This window comes from Dendropsophus ebraccatus, chromosome 7, assembly GCF_027789765.1.
Source record: "Dendropsophus ebraccatus isolate aDenEbr1 chromosome 7, aDenEbr1.pat, whole genome shotgun sequence".
In the NCBI taxonomy this organism is placed as follows: domain Eukaryota; kingdom Metazoa; phylum Chordata; class Amphibia; order Anura; family Hylidae; genus Dendropsophus; species Dendropsophus ebraccatus.
Window position 1 is genome coordinate 141,541,103 of NC_091460.1, and position 21,203 is coordinate 141,562,305.

At 42.3% G+C, this 21,203-nt stretch overlaps 1 long non-coding RNA gene across 1 annotated transcript; it reads left to right on the forward strand.

Moving 5' to 3' along the window:
• Nucleotides 1–715: 715 nt before the first annotated feature.
• Nucleotides 716–19,798, forward strand: LOC138797066 (uncharacterized). The gene is made up of 3 exons (XR_011363890.1): nucleotides 716–1,032; nucleotides 4,157–4,308; nucleotides 19,290–19,798. It is a non-coding gene; the product is annotated as an uncharacterized lncRNA (long non-coding RNA).
• The last annotated feature ends 1,405 nt before the right edge of the window (nucleotides 19,799–21,203 follow it).

The following is a 21,203-nucleotide window of genomic DNA, read 5'->3' on the forward strand; positions in this document are numbered from 1 at the left end:
GGTGGCAGCAGCAAGCTTTTTTGTCAACTTATTTATTAGAGGGAAAAATAATAATAAAAAGAAAAATATTCAGAAACTATTTGAAGAAAAATAGTATTAAAAACTAGAGATTATTGCCTAAAAAATGATGCCCCAACTACCCCTGTAGGTCAAGGGGTAGGGAACCTTGGCTCTCCAGCTGTTGCAAAACTACAACTCCCATCATGCCCGGACAGCCAAAGCTTTAGCTTTGGCTGTCCGGGCATGATGGGAGTTGTAGTTTTGCAACAGCTGGAGAGCCAGGGTTCCCTATTCCTACTGTAGGTTATGAAATCAAAGCGCTATGCCAAAACTGAATATCGGCTCCGTCCTTAGTGCCAAAATCCAATGGGGGAGATTTATCAAACATGGTGTAAAGTGAAACAGGCCCAGTTGCCCCTAGCAACCAATCAGATTCCACCTTTCATTTTCCAAAGAGTCTGTGAGGAATGAAAGGTGGAATCTGATTGGTTGCTAGGGGCAACTGAGCCAGTTTCTATTTACACCAATGGGGAGATTTATCAAACATGGTGTAAAGTGACACAGGCTCAGTCGCCCCTAGCAACCAATCAGATTCCACCTTTCATTCCTGACAGACTTTTTAGAAAATGAAAGGTGGAATCTGATTGGTTGCCAGGGGCAACTGGGCCAGTTTCACTTTACACCATGTTTGATAAATCTCCCCTATAATGTGTGTAAAACATTTGTAATATTATACCAACGTGCAGCCATTACGTACATAAATAAGACAGCTACGGAGTATTATATACAATGCATTGCTCCTGCTATTACAATTACGCCCGTGCTTGACTCTATAATCTTGGCCCATTCAGATAAAATTACAGCCGTGAGATAAAGCAAAGTACAATAGTCCGATGACAAATGCAATTAGCTGAAAGGAACATTTCTATAGTCTTCCAAAATGGCCGTCGCTGCAACATTCCGGCTCTGTTGTTTCCTGCGCCGGGAGATATTTATACGATTACTGATGTCATATAACACAGTCAACTCAAGGTTAGTCGCTGGACAATAAATCTAAATAACCACGGAAAGCTTTAAGTACATCTTGTGCTATAATTCAGTCAATTCGAGCCTACCTTCTACATAAATATAAGTAATGGGGCCGCCGTTAAACGAAAAGTGTCTGTTGTCTTTCCTGAGGATTGTGAATGGATTGGAGGACATGAGGTCTGTGCCAAACCAGAAAGAAAAGAGAATACTAATTCACGACCACTCGTGATCTCTCTACATTCTATCATCCTCAGGAAGCTTAATCCTTGTAAAGCGAAACCGCTCCTCTTTGTATCAAGGAAACAACAATACCGCGTTCTAAGCGATCGCAGATGGACCCGATGTACTGACAGCAGATGGAAAAATATTGGATTGAAATGAATGTCTAATTGTGGATTGTAAAATAAATGCCAGGTGCTCCCTGACGTGATAGATCAATAAATATATCCAGGATTTAAAGGAGTACTCCGGCAAAAAAAAATATATATATTTTAAATCAACTGGTTTCAGAAAGTTATATAGATTTTTAATTTACTTCTATTTAAAAATCTCATTATCAGCTGCTGTATGTCCTGCAGGAAGTGGTGTATTCTTTCCAGTCTGACACAGTGCTCTCTGCTGCCACCTTTGTCCATATCAAGAACTGTCCAGAGCAGCAGCAAATCCTCATAGAAAACCTCTCCTGCTCTGGACAGTTCCTGACATGGACAGAGGTGGCAGCAAAGAGCATTTTGTCAGACTAAAAAGAAAACAACATTTGCTGCAGGACATACAGCAGCTGAGAAGTACTGGAATACTGGAGATTTTGAAATAGAAGTAAATTATAAATCTATATAACTTTCTGAAACCATTTGATTTGAAAGAAAAAGATTTTCGCTGGAGTATTCCTTTAAGAGGCGAGATTTCAAACTCAGTGTTGTATTATATGAAATAGACCAACAAAAAAAAACATCATGAATCTAATTTACGACATGTGGCCAAATAATGACAATAGAATACAATTTAAAAAAAAAATTAAAAACAGGAAAATATGCAATTACATAAAATTATGGGTCATAAAGTTATATAGGCAGTAAGGTTAGAAGACCGTCGTCTAATAATTGTCTGTGGAGCGATGAGAAGTGTTAAAGGGAATGTGTCATCAGAAAATGACTTCTTGTACATATAATGTTTTTTTTTATTTTTGGTGACTTTTTTTCAAATTTTCAATTTTTCTCTCTATATTATAAAATATTCCTGATATCTTGCAGTTCTTATTTTCACCACTGAGGCTAAAACCAAGCTGGGACTTCCTGTTGTGTCTGTGGTGATAAGAGGAGGCTGCTGCAAAGTGATCTATACAGCATTGCCGCATCATGTGACACCAGTAGATAGAGGAGACAATAGCATCTCCCTGTGGAATGACCTCTTCGCAGGTCACAAAGCGTGCTTAGTAATGTCTCACATTCATCTCAAAGGGACAGAGTCTGTCTACTGTCGTCTATGTCTATGAGTCTTGCTGTAAAGCAGGTTTACTAAATGCTGCTAAGAACAGCTCAGGCAATATGGCCGCCCCCATAACAATGTACAAAAAGTGAAATAAAAAAAATCAGAAAACAGAAACAGATTAGAATGAAAGGACAATTTTTTGTATCTGACTCTAATCAGTAAAAGAAAATTTAGGTAACACATTCTCTTTAACCCTTCCATGACCTGGGGTCATTGATTCCTCAATGCCCAGGTCATTTTAGGACATCAGCTTATAGGATCATATGATCCCATAAGCTGATGTCCCTGTGTCTGCCCCCTCTCCTCTGTCCTCTACTATCTTGTAACAGCAGCAGGGGAGAGAAGGGAGGGGGCAGAGATCACGGGCGCAAGTGCCCCGCGCGCCCAGCCTTTCCTCCCGACACCTGCCGGCTTCCGTAGCCAGGAAACCGGGAGCCTCAGGCTTCCGGTTTCCACGACCACCATCGGGGCTCTGTGATCACTTCGCATAGCCCTGATGGACAGTGGACAGAGAATTCTCCCTCTGCGGTCAGCCTTCGTGCTGACCGCAGTATCTATAGGGTAACCTCTCATCACTGATAGCAGGGACCCGCCGCGGATGACACAGGCGCAAATGCTGTGCCTGTGTCATCCTGCGGTGTGAAATAATGTCGCTGCAGCATCAGGCATAGGCTGCAGCGACGTTAATTTACTGCCCAGCGGCGGGAGGGGGTTAAGCAAACCTGTCAACCTGCTCAAGTTCTCAGCACCAGAATGCAGGGCATTTGATTAGGAGCAGCTGCAGAAGTTGGATGCAACCCTAGGTCTGCCAGGAACAGGACTCCGTAAGGCGGCATCCAACTTCTGCACGTATGTACTTTCCTTACACATTTCTTCTTATGAATGGTGCAAGAACTGTTTGCAGTATAAGTAAGGTGTACTTGATGTGATTTCTAAAGCAGAGTAGAGGGCAAAGACTGTAAAATGCTAAGGTGGTGAGTGCACTGCACAATATTGCACAGGCTGACAGTGAATCAGTGCAGAGTTTTCTTTCCCATCTGATACAGTGTTCTCTGCTGCCACCTCTGTCCATGTCAGGAACTGTCCAGAACAGCAGCAAATCCCCATAGAAAATCTCTCCTGTTCTGGACAGTTCCTGACATGGACAGAGGTGGCAGCAGAGAGCACTGTGTCAGACTGGAGAGAATACACCACTTTCTGCAGGACATACAGCAGCTGATAAGTACTGGAAGACTTGAGATTTTTTTTTTTAGGAGAATTAAATTACAAATCTACATAACTTTCTGAAAACAGTTAATTTGAAACAAAAAAAAGTTTTTTGCTGGAGTACTCCTTTAAGACTATTAGCAGGGAAGCTGTTTGCACTTACATTAGCCTAAACATTGGGAAAAACCCTACATGAGCAATGGTGGTCATAGGTTGATTTCAAACCGTGTCACACAGTGTTTATCAGAAGTATACGACATATACCCAGCTGTACACCTACAATAGAAGTCACTTAGTGGCATTCATCATACAAAGGGTCTCTGCATCCAATATAATGAAATAGTGCAGGAGCCTGCGGTAATTCATCCAGCAGAAAACCTGATGCAAACCACTTAAACAGAGGCTAAAATTACACTTTTGTGACCTTCGACAGGTAATGGGATTCCATGGACACATTTACCATATGCCAGGACCTTTCCCAAGGCTTACGGTGAACATTCACTGCAACTCAACACAAGCGTGAAAACAGCGAATATAATCCATACAACGGAAAACAGCGTAAGGATTGTCTGCGGAGTAACACACGTAAGCATCAGTAATCAGGTGCTTCCTTATAACAATCAGTCATTGTATCCAAACAATACAGCTCACTCCACTAGTCATGTGCAGTGAAGTGAGGAATATTCTCCCCAACTCCATTGGAACAAAGCCGACATGACTAAAGGTGTCGTAGACAAAGAGGCAGGTGCTGGGTAACTGGGGTCTACTGCCTTACAACATCATAAATAGAAAAAACAACGGCCTGCAAGCGTTTCCTCAGCAATGTCTACCATGTAGCTTTCTCTCCGCCCTGAGGCTAGGTTCACACTACGGAACCTGAGTGGAGAATTTCCGACGGATTCCGTAGCTCATATTCACGGCACCTTTCCACTGGCTCCATAGTCACCATTTTATGAGCGGCCCGTGCATAGAATGGTGTCTATGGCACAGGTGGAGAGGCGCGCGGCCGTGAACTAGCTACGGAATCCGTCAGAAATTCTCCACTCGGGTTCCGTAGTGTGAACCTACCCTTATCATGAAATACCTTGGCAATAACCTAAACACTTTTTTTCAGAGACTATGAATGATAATACAAAAACTTCTTTCCCCCTCATGGTTAGTGGTCGGGTGACGCCATTTATTGTCACACTACTGTGTTTTCTCTTTTTAAATCATAATGAAAACCAAAAACATCCAAAAGTTTACATCCCCCAGTTCTTAATACCAAGTGTTTTCTCCTCTAACATCAATGACAGCTTGAAGACACTTTCATGCCCCTGGGCTGGATGGAGAGGCGCCGCAGGCCTAGGGCACTGATACTTTAGGACACGCCAGTTTGACCGCCCACCATGCAATATAATCTCTTTATTTATTTTTTCAGTAAGCCGGTGCCACAGTATTTTTTTTTTTACCGCGACCCGGTTCCCATGCACAGTGCCGTTCTATTACTGAGCACTGGCCCGGGCTGAAGCATTAGAATCGAGGGAGCTGCAACATAGAGGGGAGGGGGTTTCCTCCCACTGGGGCGAGCCGGCCCACCTACGGTGCTTCAGCCCAGGCCGGTGCTCGGTAATAGACTGGCACGGGAACCGGTCCTTGGTTCAAAAAAGGAGCTCCAGCACCAGCATCCCCGCGTCACCACTATTCTATTCATGTGCGAAACTTAAATACACTTTAAGTTTCCTGTGTCTAACCCCTTCAGGACCGGTCCAGATAGCGCCTTGAGGACCAGAGTCCATTTTTGAAATCTGACCAGTCTCACTTAATGTGGTTATATCTCACTGATTCTATAACTTATCCCAGCATTTCTGAAAATATTTTCTCGTGACATATTGTACTTTAGGTTAGTGGTAACATCTGGCCCATATCCATTCAATTTTTGGGTGAAAAATGCCCACATTTCTTTAAAAAGAAGATAAAATTTGCATTTTGAAATTTTTTTTATTTTCTGCGCTCTCCATGCAGGTTTAATGATATGATGATTTGATTCGACACATCATTACGCACACGGTGATACTAAGTATGTGTACTTTTTTATTTATATTTTTATCTGTGTGGTTTTTTTTACTTTTTTACTTTCCCACCATGGGAGACTTTACTAAATGGCAAGCAGATTACATTGTAGTGCTGATCTGCATTGCACTGTAACCTGCCTGTCATAGGCATTGCTCATGAGACTTAGCCTTAGAGCTGAGCCTCATGAGCTTCCATAGCAATGACACAGGAGGCCTCAAGGAAGCCTCCTGTTGTCATAGCAACCATAGCCCAAATGGCAAGCAGAGGGGAATCCTTCCTGCTGTGCTGTGATCGCACTGATCGCAGTATCTAATCTATAGGGTTAACTGTCATTATTGGAGAGTGGCTCTGATGCTGACAGTTGTGGCGGGTATCCGTCTATCACTGACAGCCGGGAACCACCGTGGGATGGTACCTGAGCAGCTCTTGCACCTGTTTCATCCGAGGACGTAACTGTACGTTCTTGAGTGGTAACTTACTGCAAAAAAGGAAGTACAGCTACCTCCTCGGTCCTGAACGGGTCCTCTTCACTTCTTTTTTGTGTGAGTTACCACTCAAGGAAGTAAAGTTACGTCCTGGGATGAAACAGGTGCAGGAGCTGCGCCTGTGCCATCCCGTGGTGGTTCCCGGCTGTCAGTGATCTGTCACAACTGATGGGAATTGTAGTTTTGCAACAGCAGGAAGGCTGAAGGTTCCCCATCCCTGTGATACTGAGATGGAATGACCAAAAAAAACCAGCAATAAATTAGTATATAACCAGCAATTTCCATGTAATAGTTAGATTAGCGATACAAGCCCTGTGTCTCATCCTTCTATACTTTTATACCTGACCCCTTTTGCTTTTTTTATTTTTATTGACAGTTCGGAGACATAATGACTTTTTACCGCCTCTCACCCAGATGCCTTTGTGGCCGTCAGCTCCGCTCTAGACACAGAAGTATAGATTTTGTATAGAATTTATAGAATTATAAACTCACAAGTGGATCCATTAGTTTGAAGCCTTCCATCTCGGTAAATGTCTCTAATGCATGCATATCCAGTTACTCTCCTCTCTCGGAATCCGTATAATACGTTGCCTGCAAGAATAAAAATTCCACGTCTCTAAGCTACAGCGGCAATTATTGTTGAGACTAATGGATTAACGCAGGCATCGTGAGGTCTAGATCTTCTGACTTCTAAGTGTGATCAGTGACTGATTAGTCGCTTATTGCAGCATGTTTATTTCCCCTGGGTTTGGCGCAGACACCTTCCTTTCTTTGCTTCAGAATGCGGAGTAATAACTGCGGAACGTTATTATCATCTTGGTTAATTTGGTATTTACTTAGTGTGATGAGATTGCTTTTCTCCTCTCCTGTTTTACACAAGTTGCTTTCTCGATGTAAGGGCCTCTCAGCTGTGCTTCTCGATGCTGTTTGACAGAAGCATCGGCACTGAAGTGCTCGGGAAAATGTCTGACCGTGATTACATCCTGGGTGACCGGCAACAGGCCAAGCTCCGAGCAGAAACAGCTCTCATTAATAGCTTGGAATGCCCAGGAGATGGCCGGGCTAAAACATATCAAATAAAAAGTACATGCTTTTTACTATATTTCCTTTGCTCTTTCTTGGGAATTTTTTTTTTCCAACCTGATTGCTTTTGAAATCTAAATTTAAACAAAAGAGCCCTAAGCGATACTTTGCTAGCATCCTTACAACAATCAGCATGGCAGACCTCCGAGAACCAATTTCAAAATCAATTTTTCATCACTAAGAAGGTGGTTTTACAAGTCTAGCGCAAAAAATGCTGAATACAGATACCCGAAGAGAGAAGGGGGCTACTGCCGCTAGTGCGGTTAACCACACCCACCCACCCCACAAAAACATGGCCTCCCCATTATCTGCATTACTTCCAAAATTTTTTTTTTTTTTTTGCTTTTTATATAGCGTTTCCCATTGCTCTTACCCCCCTATTACCTGATGTCCTATAACATCTCCAGGGTTGATTCAATACACTCCTGAAAAGAGTGTAAGGACCCTCTTTCATGGGGTGTTTATTGTGCGGAAAATTGTTATATCATTGGAATTTAATCGTCCTGTGTAATTGCAGGCAATGGTCGAAAAATCGTCCGCGTATCATTTATCGTTGATTTAGATCTTTGCTGAATCATTTGCTGTAATTCCACATTCTTTCACTAATTATTCAGTGTAATGCTGTGTTTACACGGAACGATTATCGTTTGAATTTTCGCGATAACCATTTGAGCGATAATCAGCTTGTGTAAACACAGCAAACGATCAAGCGACGAGCCAGAAATCGTTCATTGTGATCTTTCAACATGTTCTCAAATCGTCGTTGGTCGTTTGCTAAAAATTCGCAGATCGCTTCGTGTAAACAGTCTTTCACTGATTCACCCTAGGTGTGAGATGGGCTTAAGCGATCTTAAAACGATCACAATAACGATTTTTCCAAACGTTATATCGTTCCGTCTTAACGCTGATCGTTATAAAAAACACATAGTTACTTCGAAATCGTTAATTGTTCGATTGGGCGAATTATCACTCTGCGTAAATGCACCATAATTCCAAGTTGTTCCTTCTTTTGCTGGGATCATATGAAGTAAACGATCATGGTAACCATCAATGTAATGATCGTAACTGTCGACTATGGTTGTGTGTAATATGGTTTCAGGTTATCGATAAACAATCTCGTTTGCAAACATTTATCGTTAAAAAATCACTTTAGGCCCTATTACACAAAGCGCTTATCGACCGTATTATTATCTTAGGCCCCGTTTATACTACGGAATCAGCGCCGAGATTCCGGGAGGGACTCCTCTGCCGACTCCTGCCTTCTATCAGTTAGGCTATGTTCACACTACGTATGAGTCCGGCCGTAGTTCGTAGACATGTGGCCGGATTGCGAACATGCGGGCGAACCGCGAACATATACGCCCACAGTACAGTTATGCTTCCCTAGCTTGTTTCGAAGCGATCTGAAACAGGCCATTTACTTGGAAATCTTCACCCAGCCCAGTAAACCACACAGAACTTTTTGGATCTAAAAATCACGTTCAATTTGGCAGAAATAAGCACTCCGTACGGGACCGCATGGAAATCCACGGCCGTGAGTTGGAACATTTCCGTCCTCAAACAATGGTCTTGTTCATTTTTCACGGCGCCGTATACGATCCGGCCGTAAGCTCATACGTAGTGTGCACTGTGCGGCCGTATATCGTATACTTTCAAGCGAATGCATTAACCTCAAAACTACATGCGTATATTCGCGGTTCGCACTACGGCCGGAAAGATACGTAGTGTGAACATAGCCTTAAAATGGTAGAGCGTGCGCCTCCGCTCTTCGCTCCTCTCCCATTGTAACCGATTGAAGGCAGGAGTGGGAACGGGGACTTAGTGAATAAAATGCATGCATATTTCTTTTAGATATTTTGTCATAACACAAATTAAAGTAAAAACATGCTGGTACAGTCTATTCCTGTCTTCACAGGAACTTGTATTATTAAAGGGGATTTATTTGCAGGATAGACAAATCTAACCTGCTGCTATGTCCCTGTTACACAGGAGATGCAGAGGCATGTCTCTTACCTTCCTCCTCTGAACCAGTACGGTGCAGTTAGCCATGCGCTCCATGGTCCAGTAAGACCATTAGAAGCACTGGGTAGACAATAGGAGCACGGGGGGGGGGGGAGGGGGCGGTAGGAGCACTGGGGGGACGTTAGGAGCACTGCCTGTCTCCAAAGTGCTGATCCGCCCTCCTCTTTCTAATAAAAATAAATGGAACGGGCCAGACCAGCCCTATAGGGTAGGGCAGGGCTCCTAATGGTCTTACCGGACTGTGGAGCAAACTACTAACTGCACAGGAGTAGTGCAGAGGGGGAAAGTAAGAGACATACCTCCCTCCTCAGAGTGTCCTGTGTAATAGGGACATATCAGCAGGGTTTTTTTTGTGTGTTTTCAGCAGAAAGAAGAAGCTGAGAACTGGGGGAAGGAGACTGAATTGATAATAACAAGTATGCAAGGAATTGTTAGTCTCCCCATGGGCAGCAACATATCAAAAGTAATGTTTGAGTGGAATACCCCTTTAATGGCTGTGTGTTAGGTTATTTTAAGAAAGCACCAAATTTACAGTTATACAAGCTGTCCACTGACTACTTTATATTGTATCCCAGTATTATCTTCATTGGTGTTCCATGAACAGCTATAATATAATATTTACATGTGAGGGGTGTCCTGACTTTTGTGAGATCCTTGCTACCTGTCAGAGACATCATTGTGGGCCGGTGTCATTGCCGCATGGAGCAGGAAGGCTTATATCTTACAGGATTTTGTAAAATTGCATTTACTGCATCATTTTCATCAGTTTAATGCACATAGGGAGAGATTTATCACACATGGTGTAAAGTGAAACTGGCTCAGTCGCCCCTAGCAACCAATCAGATTCCACCTTTCATTCCTCTCAGACTCTTTGGAAAATGAAAGGTGGAATCTGATTGGTTGCTAGGGGCAACTGGGCCTGTTTCACTTTACACCATGTGTGATAAATCTCCCCCATAGTATCTAGCACACCTAAATATCAATACATAGTCAGTGTTCTAGCTCTTATCTTGTAGCGAGGTAGTTGAACTTTGTTAGATTTTGCAGTGATTATTGTATTATTGATCATGCATATTTCACCGGGGATCACGTTTACAGAACACGTATCTCCAACATAATATATAGGGATGACATATAGCTGCATTGCCATAAACAAAAGATGGTTAAAAAACATTGTTAATTTGATTCCTTACACAAATGGGCAACTTACTGAGTTTACATTGATTATGTTTGATAATTGATTAGAAACAGACTTTCTACTCTTTCAGTGTTAGAAATGGTCATGGAGGGGAGGAGAGAGGGGGACCTTGTACACCTGCTCAAATTGTGCACAAAGAAAAGGAAATCATTGGGAAGCAGCTGACATAGGCTGTAGAGAGAGAGAAGAGTAGATACAGGGCAGTTTGAATAGGAGAAAAATATAGGCTGTAGAGAGAGAGAAGAGCAGATACAGGGCAGTTTGAATAGGAGAAAAATATAGGCTGTAGAGAGAGAGAAGAGCAGATACAGGGCAGTTTGAATAGGAGAAAAATATAGGCTGTAGAGAGAGAGAAGAGCAGATACAGGGCTGTAGAAGAGTAACTAAGCAACATTTAAAAAGGACCTAAGGAGAAAGCTTTTTGCACAATAATAAATAAAAAGTAACAATGTAAATAAGTGGAAAAAAAAAAAAAGTTTTTTAATGGGGCGTTCACACCTACAGGATCTGCAGCTGATTTTCTGCAGCAGATTTCATTTAAATAACTGAACACAGCATCAAATCTGCTGCAGATCTGCTGCAGGTCCTGTAGGTGTGAACGCACCCTAAATTTCCCCATAGACATGTCCACATAACATTTTCATACCTTATTTCATATCATACGTCATGGTGTTTGTTCAAGTAAAAAGTGTCCTTTTATCAACTGCAGATTGTATTAAGTGGGCGTGGCCTCACAGCATTAGCGCCAATGGTGGCTGTGTACCAGTGTAGAAAGAAAGAAGTGTTCACACAGCACTGAAGGAGGCTGTAGAAGAGTAACTAAGCAAAATTTAGGCTTCTTAAAACCTTCTTCCTCTTAAAGGGGTACTCCAGTGGGAAAAAAATTATTTCAAATCAACTGGTTTCAGAAAGTTATATAGATGTGTAATTTACTTCTATTTAAAAATCTAATCATGTCTTAAAGTACTTATCAGCTGCTGTATGTCATGCAGGAAGTGGTGTATTCTCTCCAGTCTGACACAGTGCTGTCTGCTGCCACCTCTGTCCGAGACAGGAACTGTCCAGAGCAGGAGGGGATTTTCTGCTGCCCTAGACAGTTCCTGACATGGACAGAGGTGGCAGCAGAGAGCACTGTGTCAGACTGGAAAGAATACACCACTTCCTGCAGGACATACAGCAGCTGATAAGTACTGGAAGACTGGAGATTTTTAAATTGAAGGGAATTACAAATCTATATAACTTTCTGAAACCAGTTGATTTGAAAGAAAAAGATTTTCTCTGGAGAACCCCTTTAAAGTAATCCCACACAGACTCCATGATGTCGACATCAGGCCTATATCATTGCTTCTTCTTCTTAAGGGCCCTATTCCACTGGACGATTATCGTTCGCATTATCGTTAACGATTAACGATCTCAAACGACCGCTATTGCGAAAGACCTGAAAACGTTCATTCATTTCCATGGAACGATAATTGTTACTTATGATCGTAATTGCAATCGTTTGTTCTTCGCTATTTATTCACTATTGCGTTCGTATCTATTGCGAACGACTGAACGATGTCTTATTCAATGCGAACGTTTTGCGAACGAGCAACGATAAAAATAGGTCCAGGTCTTATAAGGCGATCAACGATTTCTCGTTCGGTCGTTAATCGTTAGCTGCATTTCAACCGAACGATTATCGTTTAGATTCGAACGATTTAACGATAATCTGAACGATAATCGTCCGGTGGAATAGGGCCCTAAGGCTATGTTGCCAATGCATTGAAGTCAATGGGAAGACGGACGTCCAATGCACACAATGTATTGAATAATGGACGTTTTTACCACGGATGTGAAAATAATGAACATGATCCTTATTTTCTAACGTTTTTTATTAGTTGTTCACACGCAGTTTTTCTTTGGTCACCGTTCTTTCTCCATTTTTACGATTAAATTCAATGGATTTTTCAATCAAGCCGCATCCAAAGTCCAATTAGTAACCAAAACTAGAATAATGTACAAACAACAGTCATTGCACTAAGGGGAGGCCAGACAGCTAAATAACGTCCGTTATTTTAGACTCAAAATAACGGACTTCATTTTAAATGGAGCTGAGAAAACATTGTGTGAACATAGCCTAACAATGAATATGGTTTCCTAATGACATTGGCTGGACGTTAGGGTTTGTTGTCCTGCTGCAGAATAAAAAAAAATCTGGAGCCAACAAAACCTCTTCTTCCTTGGAGACATCTTACTTGCTGCATTTTTCCTTACCTCCGCTACATCACGTGCCTAGATATCATTGAACGGCGGTCACGCTTAATCCATTATCTGCTCTATTGTAACAATTACAGAATACAATGATACAATGTATATCTATAGTACATTACAGAATACAAGCTTCCAAATGATACAATGTATATCTATAGTACATTACAGAATACAAGCTTATAAATGATACAATGTATATCTATAGCACAATACAGAATACAAGCTTCCAAATGATACAATGTATATCTATAGTACATTACAGAATACAAGCTTCCAAATGATACAATGTATATCTATAGTACATCCTATAAAGTGCTGCTTCTTTGTCCGCCTATGAAGAATCATTTGCAGATGACCTATTTAGCGCTTTATTTCTATACAATGTACAGAATTACAGCGGAAAAACAGGAACGGAGCAGTTTGAAATATGAAAAAAAAAAGAGGCCAGATATGTCATAGCCAACACTGTGGTCCTGCAGTCATATTTAGTATTTTCATCCACCTCCTTAGAGAAATAAGATTAAAATATAATCAATTCCAGCACCTGCATTCTGTGCCGGGGAGACGCAGATAAGAGAGAAAAGATGTTTTCCAATGCAGCTGCACACCTGTCTAAATCCCCATAGCAGGGCCGGGTTTGGACAAAGCTGAAAGAGAAAGGCGTACGCTTCCACAGTCTTTACTGATTCTTTTAATGGGCTTTGATGGGTTTCATTTAACCACAGAAGAAATGTGCAAAAGCATTTTTATTTGGAAGTAATTGAAAATATGTTTTTCAGCCACATTACCGCCCCTCTCCCCTCAGATTCCCTTTATTTTCCCGAATTAACGTACAGATCCGGGGGCCTTACGGCGGGCCAACACTGACATCTAGTGGCCAGGAGGCGGAACTGTCTTCCCCGTAAAGTCGAATGATTTTTATCACGAACTTGGTGTACTGTACAATGCAGATTAAAAACGCCCCAGAGCTCGCTCAAACGGCTCACGCGGCTTTTTTACAGCTTGTTCCAGTCACCTGAATCTCACACGGTGCAAAGCAGTGTAAACACAAAGGATTCTGGGCATGCAGAATGGAAATGCTAATGAGAGCATAAAACAGCTCCCTTTGTTTTCTACACAGCGGTGCGGCTCTGGTTATTGGATTTGCACATTCTACAGGCTGGGAAGAACAAGCTGTGTAATGCAGCGTGCCAGCCAAGCCTGCAGGGAAATCCAGAGGAGAGGAGGCGACCGAGCGCCGGCGAGAGACATGTCAAATCGGGAAGATTTCACCCGGTCTCACTGACGGCGAGATGTTTTCATCCTTCTTTAGCGCAATCGCTCTCATAGACTTCAAAGGAAATTGGCTGTTTGAAGTCAGACCACTTTTTTTTTTATATATGACAATGACACCTGAGCCCGCGTCTAGTAATGTCATGGAATATCCCGGTTTCCATTCCTCACCTTAGCGTAGTGCTGGTCTTGAACAGTCTTTAAGGGGTACTTCGGCGAAACTGTTGTACGGATTTGTAATTTACTTTACAGAATACAGAATTTACAGTCTTCCAGTACTTATCAGCTGCTGTATGTCCTGCAGGAAGTGGTGTATTCTTTCCAGTCTGGAGAGTAGTAGATTGCTCTCTGCTGCCACCTCTGTCCAGAGCAGGAGAGGTTTTCTATGGGGATTTGCTGCTGCTCTGGACAGTTCCTGACATGGACAGAGGTGGCAGCAGAGAGCACTGTGTCAGACTTGAGAGAATACACCACTTCCTGCAGGACATACAGCAGCTGATACGCACTGGAAGACTGGAGATTTTTAGATAGAAGTGAATTGCGAATCTGTATAACTTTCTGAAACCAGTTCAGAAACCAGCAGCAAATCCCCATAGAAAACCTCTTCTGCTCTGGACAGTTCCTGACATGGACAGAGGTGGCAGCAGAGAGCAGTGTGTCATACTGGAAAGAATACACTACATCCTGCAAGACATACAGCAGCTGATAAGTACTAAAAGACTGGAGATTTTTAAATAGAAGTAAATTACAAATCTATATAACTTTCTAAAACCAGTTGATTTGAAAGAAAAAGATTTTCACCGGAGTGCCCTTTAATAATCCAGTGATTGACATGTTAAAGGGGTGTTCCAGCAAAAGTCTTTTTCTTTCAATTTAACTTGTTTCAGAAAGTTATATAGATTTGTAATTTTCTTTTATTTAACCATCTTAAGTGTTCCAATACTTATCAGCCACTGTATGTCCTGCAGGAAGTGGTGTATTCTCTCCAGTCTGACACAGTGCTCTCTGCTGCCACCTCTGTCCATGTCAGAAATAGAGATGATCGAACATCGCTGATGTTCAGGTTTGTACAAACTTAAACCATCGGTATTTGAATACAGTCTGGGCCATAGGTTGTATTCCTGTTTTCCAGGCGGGACTCGGTCTGTCTCCACCTTCCTTACGGATCGGGAAGACTGCGGGAGTCAAATACCAATGGTTCGAGTTCGTACAAACCTGAATATCAGCGCTGTTCGATCATCTCTAATCAGGAACGGCCCAGAGCAGCAGCAAATCCCCATAGAAAACCTCTCCTGCTCTCGGCAGTTCCTGACATGGACAGAGGTGGCAGCAGAGAGCACTGTGTCAGACTGGAGAGAATACACCACTTCCTGCAGAACATACAGCAGCTGATAAGTACTGGAAGACTTGAGATTTTTAAATAAAAGTAAATTACAAATCTTTATAACTTTCTGAAACCAGATGATTTGAAAGAAAAAGTTTGTCCCTATAATAACCTAGTGAACCACGTGTTAACAAGCTGACATATGCGTACGCTTGGTGCCAAATCGGTAACATTTTGCATATGTTTCCGCACAGTATCTTTGCATTAATAGACCAAAGCTAAAAATTACTAGCACCAGATGTTTGCTCATAAGACCCCAGGCTATCAGTAAATGCAAGGTTGACTTTTTCTCTATCCAGTAATGTTGCCGTTTATAGTAAGATGCGACATGAAATAGTTGCGCAGCATGTCTGATTTTTTTGCTGCCAAAGTAATGTAATTGAGCTATAAAATACTTGTGAAAATATTTAATCTGCAGCTGAGCCCGGAACGAGCATTTAATAGTCAATCATTCTCCAGATAAAATACACCTTATAGTCCCCAAGGAAATAAACAATGAAGAAATCGAACCTCGGACTGATGTAAGATATTGATTCATTGGAAGTCTGTAAATTTACATTGCGGCGATGTTGCAGACCTCGATGGCAATAAACTTTATTGCCTGCAGCTACACACCTGTATATATAAGTATATAGGAGGGGGGGGGACGTTCCAGCAGAAACAATGGAGTCTTATGTAAAGGAGGATTATGTGAATTCTTAAGACAAGGTAATGAATTCTCATGGAACCTCACGTTCCATGCTGAATACATGATCAGGAAATAAATAGCGTACTTGGTGAGAATGATTCCTATGGAGTTCATACTATATGTGCCGAGTCGAGGAAGGTTTGAATTAGTCAATTCTATTTATTGAGTTATGACATAAGAAAAAACTTGGTATGTACAGTCGGCAGAATGAAGATTTCAGATCCATGGGCTATATATATATATATATATATATATATATATATATATATATATATATATATATATATATAGCCCATGGATCTGAAATATAAATATATATATATATATATATAAATATATATATATGTTAGAGCTGCTAAGGGGCCAGTGGTTGAGGGTGGAATCCCAATTTAAAAATACTTGTGCAGCGAAGCAGTCGGGGTTGCCATTGGCAGTGTTGTTGCGGCTCTGTAGTGTCCTATTAGGGTAGTATGAGGTCCCAGATCCCTGCGCTGGGTTGAGCAGATTTCCCGAAACTTTTCAGAATGGCTATGTGTTACAGTAGGATACGTAGGCATAATCTGCAGCTTTGTCCTGCTGGGGTTAGTACCATACTCAGGTATACTAGCCTGTATCTTGTTGAGAATATCCTTGGTGTGGACAAAGTAATCCTCAGAGGTAGGGATTGTCCGAACCGAGTTCGGTTCGGGTTCGTACGAACCCAAACCCTTTGGTAATGATTCCCGCTGTCTCCCCGGATCCAGCGGGAGGACCGGCTGGAAAACTGGGATACAGCCATAGCCATAGGCCGTATCCCAGTTTTCCAGGTTCATACGAACCCGAACCTTGGCAGGTTTGGACCATCCCTACTCAGAGGATGTCCTTTCCTCCTGAAGGGTCTAGCACTGCATGCTAGCGGTGTTTAACAGCTTGGGAAATGTCTCTCACTCTGTGTCTCTGTCTCTCTAACACTCCTAACTCAACTAAACTGGAAGACGACCCACCCACCAGGAACTAGCCTAACTAGCTAACCTAAACCTCCTGGTGATTGGTGGGACCGTGTGTTCAAAATGATAGGACAGAAAAAGAAGGGAAACAGGGGCGGCACCTGTGATAGGAGGGAAGCAAACATGTGACAAATACAATTAACCCAATGCTTCCTTCAGCCATGCTCAATACAATACATACAGTAAGTATAAGAGCGACATCTAGTGGGGAAATCGCACAGTACATCTTGACTTCATCCCAATGTGGGACACTACACAAGATTGCGGGGGGGGGGGGGGGGTGGACCTCTGGGCCCCCCAGGGATCTCCCTATCAGCGACTCAGCTCCTTTAATAGAGAATGAATGGAGCTGACCCGCGGCTCGATTTATAACAAAGAAGCTGGGTAATAAAAGAGAGAACTCAGGGGGGGCACAGAGGTCGGACTCCCTGCAATCTCATACTTGTGCCCTATCCTTGGAGCATTTCTGCGCACCTATCACCTATTTTTTTTTTTTTTTTTTTTTTTAAAAAGGATAATTTATTATAAAGCAGCCAAAGGGAATACATTTGTTTTTCCTCTTATGTTTTTGGAATTTCTTATTACTGAATATTAAAATGGGAAACTGCACTGAATACGGAACAGGAGAAATGTGAAGCAAACACACGACATAAATGGATCAGATGGAGGTGTGCTAATGTATCTGTAACTGCTCCAAGAGCGTCTGTGCACATTGCTGAGATTATTCTCTATTATACTCTATACACCTAGATAGTACATGACTGTGTTAAACAACAGTGGCCAAGCAGGCCTGGTGACTATATCCATTTCATGTCATCTGCTACTTTAAAGCCCCCATATACCATATACTAGTCTGTGTCTATGTAACTATCACACTTTCTCCAGCGTAGCCAAAGGGCAAACAGGTGCATAGAAACACCTGCCAGGCTCTGATCTACTACAGCACAGATACCATTTGCAAGAAGTAATAAAACAGCCTTCAAAACACGTGAAACTTTTAGAAACAGAAGATTGTCGGCAGATAAAGCCCCCCTGCTCCATCTAGTCGGCCCTATTAGTATTTCTCTTATTATTATCTTAGGATAGATATATGTATATACCAGGCAGGTTACATTCAGTTTTTATAGATTTACCAACCACATCTGCTGGAAGTTCAACATCTACTACTAAATAATATTTTCTCACTTCCTGGTCTTTTTGATGCATGCTTTTAAAGGGAAAAAAGCCAGAAAGTGACAGAGATTTGTAATTTACTTCTATAAAAAAAAACTCAAGTCTTCCCATACTTATCAGCTGCTGTGTGTCCTGCAGAAAGTGGTGTATTCTTTCCAGTCTGACACAGTGCTCTCTGCTGCCACCTCTGGCCATACACTGTGTACAGCCGATGCCTAACAATGATGCATGGATAGCGGCTAACGTTCTTCTCCTGTCCTGTGCTTGCTTCCCGGCGCCACCTCTCCACACTCTGGGCCTTCTTCTGCCCTCTGCTTGCTTCCCGGTGCCACAGCTGCAGCTTCAGATCAGTCTCTGAGCTGACAGGTCGCTCAGCCAATCACTGCATGCGGAGGTCCCATCCTGGCGCTGATTGGCTGAGCGGCCTGTCAGCTCAAAGACAGATCTGAAGCTGCAGCCGCTGCATCGGGAAGCAAGCAAAGGGCAGGAGAAAACCGGGAGCGTGGAGAGGTAATGTATACAGTTTAGGGCAGGGACTACATGGACATCTCTATCGAAATAAATATATATATCAAAAAAATGCTGTGGCACTCCAATAGAAAATGCAAAAAGTGAAGGTTTATTTACCCATATACAAAGTGCGACGTTTCAGCTCAATCAGTATGAGCTTTATACCCAGGATCCGGGTTAGACTGCAAATTTTTCTTTATATATATATATATATATATATATATATATATATATATATATATATAATTTTTTATTTATTTTATTTTGTTTTTTAATTCAATACAGGCTTGACTTCATCCTGCCACATCTGTATTATGCCGGCAGACAGGCAATGCCCCGGCCGCCATCCCCGCCACAGTCCAGCTATAACAACTCTCTCTATGAAGTTTAGGCCATTGCTCATTCCGTGATTTCAGCTTTGTTGCTAATAGGATTTAGAACCTTTTTTTTTTTTCAGTCTCCCAGGACCTAAAAGGAAAAGCGCCAATCATTCAAGATACAATTTTCTTCCCCGTGACAGTTCACCGAATGCATTCCGTGAGTCCAGCTATATAAATGACTCTTATAGGACTCTGTAGTAGCTTTACGCAGTGTATTCTCTGGCGACAAATCCGACAGAGTTTCATCTTGACACCAACAACGAGATTGGATTGTAAGTGGTTAAAAAGATCTGGAAGGGCTCCTTGTATTGAGTGTTTCCATTTCTTGGACATCCTCCACTCTCTCCTCTTCTCCTTCTGGCTATCTGTCACTAGCATAGCAGTGGAAATGGCATGGAAGCAGCTGAGAAGAACAGATTGATCCATTCATGTGCTCTTAGCTTTCTTCCCTCGACAGAAGAATAAAAATCACACGACTTTATTAAACGCGAAAAGTATCTGAGGAGAAGGTCGGAGTCACACTGACCTCCATGGAGAAAGCAAGGCGCTAGGAGAGGTGATGATGGACATCGTTCTCGTATTGACAAAAGACATGATGGCAGAATAAACGCTTGTGTTTCTTCTTCATAATCCTGAGTGTTGCTTCTCAATGAGCAACAAGGCTCTTATCAACCCATTAGATGTGCAGGAGTCTTAGGAAGCAGCCGTATGTCTTAGGAAGCAGCAGGGGGAGGGAACCTTGGCTCTCCAGCTGTTGGTAAACTACAACTCCCATCATGCCTGGACAGCCAAAGCTTTAGCTTTGGCTGTCCAGGCACGATGGGAGTTGTAGTTTTATAACAGCTGGAGAGCCAAGGTCCTCCTCCCCCTGCTCTAAACAATGTGACGTTATATACTCATCTGTGAGTAACAGACCAACTAGTTGGCTTAAAGGGGTACTCCGGCAAAAATGTTTTTCTTTCAAATCAACTGGTTTCAGAAAATTATATAGATTTGTAATTTACTTCTATTTAAAAATCTCCAGTCTTCCAGTACTTATCAGCTGCAGGAAGTGGTGTATTCTCTCCAGTCTGACACAGTGCTCTCTGCTGCCACCTCTGTCCATGTCAGGAACTGTCCAGAGCAGCAGCAAATCCCCATAGAAAACCTCTCCTGCTCTGCACAGTTCCTGATATGGACAGAGGTGGCAGCAGAGAGCACTGTGTCAGACTGGAGAGAATACACCACTTCCTGCAGCTGATAAGTACTGGAAGACTGGAGATTTTTAAATAGAGGTAAATTACAAATCTATATAACTTTTGAAATGAAAAGATTTTCGCCGGAGTGCCACTTTAAAGGAAGCAAACATGATAGGGTAGAATGTGCATATAGATTGGGTGCAGAGCATGATGCATTGCAGATATGACGCATGCAGATGTCCAGGTCTTCTAAGGGATCGGCTTATAGAAGGGAAGTAGAGAGATCACTTTCATGTTTTATCTCGTGGAATTGAAGCCAGAGGTTTAAATATATGATAGAACTGGTAATAGGATATGTGGTTACACTTTGTTTACATGAGATTCTGGCAGCTACAGAAAATCCCTGTATGATTGCCGTGTATGCATCAGTGAGAATGGATATAAGAAGGAATAGAATGCATGAGAACACCAGGACACACATACATCCATAATAACTCACATAAATGGTTTTTAGCCGGTCAGTCCACAGTCAGATGTAAGCACATAACCCAGTCAGTGCACAGTTTAGTGTAACCACTGAGCCCGGTCAGTCCACAATATAGTGTAACCACTGAGCCCAGTCAGTAAACAGTATAGTGTAACCACTGAGTCCAGTCAGTACACAGTATAGTGTAACCACTGAGCCCAGTCAGTACACAGTATAGTGTAACCACTGAGCACAGTCAGTACACAGTATAGTGTAACCACTGAGTCCAGTCAGTACACAGTATAGTGTAACCACTGAACCCAGTCAGTACACAGTCTAGTGTAACC